Source organism: Dipodomys spectabilis, unplaced genomic scaffold, assembly GCF_019054845.1.
Source record: "Dipodomys spectabilis isolate Male_0828 unplaced genomic scaffold, ASM1905484v1 ptg000141l, whole genome shotgun sequence".
NCBI lineage: Eukaryota > Metazoa > Chordata > Mammalia > Rodentia > Heteromyidae > Dipodomys > Dipodomys spectabilis.
Window position 1 is genome coordinate 4,778,870 of NW_024870818.1, and position 6,223 is coordinate 4,785,092.

The window sequence follows — 6,223 nt, forward strand, 5'->3', positions numbered from 1 at the left end:
TCCTTTTGAGTGAATTGTAGCCATTTCACCAAAGCAGACTGAATACATTCTCAAAATAAGGAGATGAGGAACTTTTTTTTTTTTTTTGGTCATGGGGCCAAAACTCTGGGCCTAGGCACTGTCCCTCAGCTCTTCAGCTCAAGGCTACCACTTGAGCCAAGCACCACTTCTGGCTTTTTCTGCTTATGGGGTTCTGAGGAATCGAACCCAGGGCCTCATGCATGTAAGGCAAGCATTCTACCACTTCCCAGCCCCAAGAACTTCTTATTACTAATCCTCCATTACAATGTAACAGATCTGAAGAGTTGCTTTTATTAAACTAAATGCAACTAAATGAATGTGCTGTCTTTGGCATATTCACAGACTACTAATAGTTGCTATGGAGCCTAATCACAAGGCTACTCAACAGGGTACATAAGTTTACTAAACTTTTAACATGTTTTGCTGAACATATAGCTTATGGTTTACTTATAGTGCTGCTTTCAGTCAATTATAGCAGGCCCAAATGGAAGCAATTGTGATATAAATACAGAAGACTTTAAAATCCATTATGGAAAAAATCTGTATAATAATCGTCTCAACTGTGTAACAGAACTAACCAATAGGATAATTACGTGATTACTTCCAGAAATTTGGGTGGGTGGGGGGTGGTGTATATAAATGTGTACCCAGCATGCAGTATACTAGTGAGCTATATACAAGGTCCAGAAATCTGTCAATTGAAGGAAACTAACAAAAGGCTTGAAAAAAATAAAACAAATAGAAGACAAATACCAAAAATAAGAAGCTTGATATGAGTCACTGACTTTTAAACTAACAAGATGAAGAAAAAAAAAAAAAAGGCAGCTGGCGCTGGTGGCTCACACCTATAATCCTAGGTACTCAGGGGGCTGAGATCTGGAGATCATGGTTCAAAGCCAGCCCAGGCAGGAAAAGTCTGTGAGACTCTTATCTCCAATAAACCACTCAGAAAACCAGAAGTGGCGCTGTGGCTCAAGTGGTAGAGCACTTGCCTTGAGCTGAAGAGCTGAAGGCACCCAGGCCCAGAGTTCAAGCCCCACGACCAACCAAAAAAAAAAAAAACCAAACAGGCTGAGTAGGTGGCTCAGTGGTAGAGTACTTGCCTTGCATGCATGAGGCCCTGGGTTCAATTCCTCAGCACCACATAAAGCAGAAAAAGCTGGAAGTAATGCTGTGGCTCAAGCGGTAGGGCACTCGCCTTGAGCTGAAGAGCTGAGGGGACAGCACCCAGGCTCAGAGTTCGGGCCCCACAATCCACCCAAAAAAAACCCTCCAGCAGGTACTAGTGGTTCATTCCTGTCTGAGATCAGAGGATTATGGTTAGAAGCCAGCCTGGGCTTTCAAGTCAAAGAGACTTTTACCTACAATTAACCACCAAAAGCAGCAAATGGAGGTGTGGTTCAAGTGGTAGAATGCCAGTCTTGAGCAGAAAAAGCTAAGCAAGAGTATGGGGCCCTGAGTTTAAGTCCTAGTAACTGTTGTATGCCTGCATGTGCGCACACACACACACACACACACACACACACACACACACACACACACACACTATTCTACCTTGGAAGCCACATGACAAATAATAGGATTATATGCACAATTATTTGATTCGATCCAGTTCTGTACATTAGTTATGTATCTTCAAGGAGGAGCATACTTAACTTTTATTTTTCTTGGCTGCTCCTGGGTTTGAACTGAGCACTGTCCTTTGTGCTCAAGCTAGGGCTCTACTACTTGATCCACAGTGACACTTCTGGTTTTCTGAGTCCTTTCTTGGAGATAAGAGTCTCACGGACTTTTCTCCCCTGGCCAGCTTCGAACAACAATCCTCAGATCTCAACCTTCTGAGTAGCTAGGATTATAGGCATTAGCCACCGGCGCCTGGCTACATGCAACTTTTAAAGGTACTTTTCTTGTTTTAGTTTTAAATGTACTTTTAGTTGCCACATGAAATTAGCCAGCTTACAAAATGAAGTCTTTAGAGCAAGGCATATGATCTTTGGTCTCCCTCAGCTGACCTCTTCCTAAGTGAGAAAATCTTTCCCAAAATGAATTATTCAAAGCTGAACAAAAAGCCTAAGAGAAGACAAATGAGAAAACAATAAAAGGGAAATTTTTCTTCCTTTTTTTCCCAACAAAAGCAAATACAAAATTATATAACGCGGGGCTGGGAAGGTGGCTCAGTGGTAGAGCGCTTGCCTTGCATGCCTGAGGCCCTGGGTTCGATTCCTCAGCACCATATAAGCAAAAAAAAAAAATTGCACAAAATTATATAACGCATGTGATGGGAAAAAGAATGGAGCTCTGGCCCCTAACATCCTGTTTTATTACTTTCTGTTACTTTTCTTTGATAGTGGCCACTACTCTACAATGCTTTTTCTTTTGAGAAAAAAAAATGTGAAAAGAGAATAATTCAGCCTTGAAATTTACTTCACAAAAGACACCGGGATAAAAAGACTCATAAGCGTAGAAACCAATTTGAAGAAAGATACTATCCAAATAAAAAATATTAAAGACCTTCTTTCACAGGTTTAAATTCTGTGCCTAATTTCCAATTAGTAGTTAAAAAACAGAGGTCAGTGGGGCTGGGAAGGTGGCTCAGTGGTAGAGCGCTTGCTTTGCATGCATGAGGCCCTGGGTTCAATTCCTCAGCAACACATAAGCAAAAAGAAAAAAGCCAGAAGTGGCACTGTGGCTCAAGTGGTAGAGCGCTAGCCTTGAGCTGAAGAGCTGAGGGACAGCACCCAGGCCCAGAGTTTAGGCACCACGACCAGACCCCACCCCCCAAAAAAAAAAACAGAGGTCATAACCAGGAGGCAGTAGCTCATACCTTATAATCCTAGCTACTCAGGACATTGAGATTTGAGAATCATGGTTCAAAGCTAGCCAATAGCAGTAAAGTCTAATTAACCACCAAAAAGCTGGAAAAAGAGCTACAGATAGAGTAGTAGAGCACCTGCCTGAAAAAAGGTCAAGGACTGCGCCCAGACCAGCAGTTCAAGCCCCAGAACCAGCACCAAAAAAGAGTGAGGAGGAGATGGAGATGGAGAGGAAGGGAGGGGAGGGAAAGAAAGGGGAGGGGACGGGAGGAGAAGAAATTGCATTCTGAAAAGCAATAAATAAATTTCCTAAGTAATTCATTACTATGAAAAAGCATAGAGAATGAAAATGAGTTTCATAGCCTAATAGAACCATGTTCAACCCTCCAATGCATACATGGCATTGCTTAACATCTCTGAGCCTTTGGCTTCATTTATTCACCTTAATTACTATTTTAAGAACTGACACATAAGAGGTACTCTTAACAAACAGCTATTGGTATAATTATTATGTAATTGCTAGCTAGCTATATAAACTTTTCTCAAGAAGGATTTTTGGACAATTATGTGCTGCTATGGTAGAAAAATACCTGAGCAGTTAAACGCTTCATAATTCCTATGGGATTCCTAGTTCTGAAGATATGTTTATACTGGGTGCTAGTGGCTCACACCTGTAATCCTAGCTACACAGGAGGCTAAGATATGAGGATTTCGGTTCAAAGCCAACCCAGGCAGAATAGTCCAAGACTCTCCAATTAATCACCAGAAAACCGAGGTAGTACTGTGGTTCAAAGTGGTAGAACACTAGTCTTGTTCAGTAGAAAAAAGTTTAAATAGGAGGGAAAAAAATGCTTCTTTCAGATATTAAATTCTGCTAAAGTCCAGCCGAAAATACTAGTGGGCATAGCTCACATCTAATCTTCCCTAAACAGAGATTTTCTTTCATCCAGGTAAGACTAAGCATATAGTTCCCCTGCTATTGGAAAGGTATATGTCATGAAAACAGGTAGATAAATAGCCAAGACCACTTAACCACTTGGTGCCATTCTCACATCCTCTCTTTCAAATGAAGCTTACTCAACTCTTCAAATAGAGAGGCCCTTCTGATGTTCCATCAAATAAAGGGGAAGCGCACAGGTTTGTTCAAGGCTAGCATAGTTACTGAGATTTTTCTAAATAAAACCTATTCTTTCCAGGCACTGGTGGCTCATATCTGTAAGTCTAATTAGTGAGGAGGCTGAGTATCTGAGATCTGAGCATCATGGTTCAAAGCTAGCCAGGCAGGAAAGTACATGAGATTCTTAACCACCAGAAAACCAGAAGTGGTACTGTGGCTCACAATGCTAGAGCGCTAGCCTTGAGCGAAAATGCTCAGGGACAACCAACACCCAGGCTTTGCATTCATGTTCCACACAACCAACAAGAACAAACAAGCAAAAAACGACCCTATTCTTTATATTTGTTTCTGTGATTTCAGAAGCTATGAAATTTAAATAAATATACAGGGTATGAATGGCTTCCTAAAGAAAATATGAAACTCACTTTCTGTTTGAATCAGCAAAGAAGAAAGGAAATGATATCCAGTTCAACCAAGCAGAATAATTTATGAACAGTCAGGTGGGAGAGAGGCAAACACTGCCTGCAATTCCAGCACTTTCAAAACTCAGGAGGCTGAGGCAGGAATGCGGAGAGTTCAAGCACAGCTTAGACTATGTAGTAAAATATTGCCTCAAAAAACAAAACAAAAGGAAGTCAGATTCAGAGTATACTGACCCAATTTTCAAGCACAATATTCTGGCCCTTCAAAAGCAAATATCCTAAACTTGATTTTTCTTGGGAATGGTAAAGAAAGTTAAAATTTCTCCAAGCTAAATGTATAAATTTCTTTAAAAACACACAAATACATACATTTAGGTATATATGAATACATAGAGTCACTGTCTTGCATAATAAATAAAATTTTCAGGAAGGAAGAGAACAAATCTTAAACAACAACAAAACAACAACAACAAATGACTTAAAACCCCAGAAAGTTTGAAAAAGAAAACCCTTATTTGTTACAATTTCAAAACATTTTCTGTACTTCTGAGTTAGTGATTTTAATAAAAGTATCATTATTATGTTTTGATTCACAGGCTAGTTATTTTTATTAATGCACTGGCCTTTAAAACATTTTCTGAAAATAGCTCTGAAGCAGATAAAATTAGCTCTGTTTTATAAATGAAAAGCAGAAATATAATGTTAAGTGCCTTATCTAAAACTATAAACTAGGTAACCTATAGAACTAGAATATAATCTTCTTAACTACTATGTCTTTCCATTGATCTAGTGAATTCAAGTGTTATTTTAGCCCCAAATCCTCTTTCAAACTAATCTTTTGTTGAACCTCACTAATTTAACAGATAAAAATGGAATTGCTTCAACTTAAGTAGACACTGGGGCCAGAGCCATACATATATACAAACCAGCCTTTGCCTTCTCCATGATAGACAGACCTAAACCTCTTCTGGAAAATGCCATGACTTCAAGCACCAAGGGGTAACATAATACCATCAAAGATTAGCCCCTTGGCTCATTCTCCAATGGAAATCCATCAAAGGATTAAAATTAAAATACAAATAAGACTTAAAAACAATCAAATTATACTTGTCATAGCTACCATAGCTTAGGCTTCATAGTCATAAATATCTATTTTTGAAAATAAAACTAAAGGTAATATTCCATGTACAGTGATCCCGCATCTATTGCAGGAGTAAAGTTCCAAAAGACCCCTGTGATAGGTAAAAATCCATGAAGTAGCAGATTATATTTATTTTATTATATATATTATGTATTAAAGCTTTATAAAACCCTTCCCACATTTTTTTTTTGTCGGTTGTGGGGCTTGAACTCTGGGCCTGGGCACTGTCCCTTAGCTCTTCAGCTCAAGGTTAGTGCTCTACCACTTGAGCCACAGCACCACTTCCCATTTTCTAATGGTTTATTGGAGATAAGAGTCTCAGGGACTTTCCTGCCAGGGCTGGCTTTGAACCATGATCCTCAGATCTCAGCCTCCTGAGTAGCTAGGATTACAGGCGTGAGCCAACAGTACCCGGCTTCCCACACTCTTATAAACACTTCATATGCCCTTAAACTTTCTACACTCAAACCTATGTAATTTTAACAACATATAAAATTCTATATGGGTACTCACCAATGAAGTATACTACAAAATCATGAATTATGTAGCTGTGCATGATGGCAATGAAGGTAATGACAATGAGAAGAATGTACTGTGCAGCTCTTCTGAAGGCACCACTTCATGGCAGGCACTTCACCAAGTGGTACAGTATCTTTGCCCTGGACTGTAACTTCTATTTTTGTTAAAGGTAGAGGCATAATTGATCTCT

The 6,223-nt window shown here is 39.5% G+C and overlaps 1 protein-coding gene across 1 annotated transcript in view; it reads right to left on the reverse strand.

The window, feature by feature from the left end:
• The window catches only part of Commd1 (copper metabolism domain containing 1), a 118,509-nt gene that overhangs the window by 45,338 nt on the left and 66,948 nt on the right, over positions 1-6,223 (reverse strand). The gene's annotated exons all lie outside the window — the stretch shown is intronic.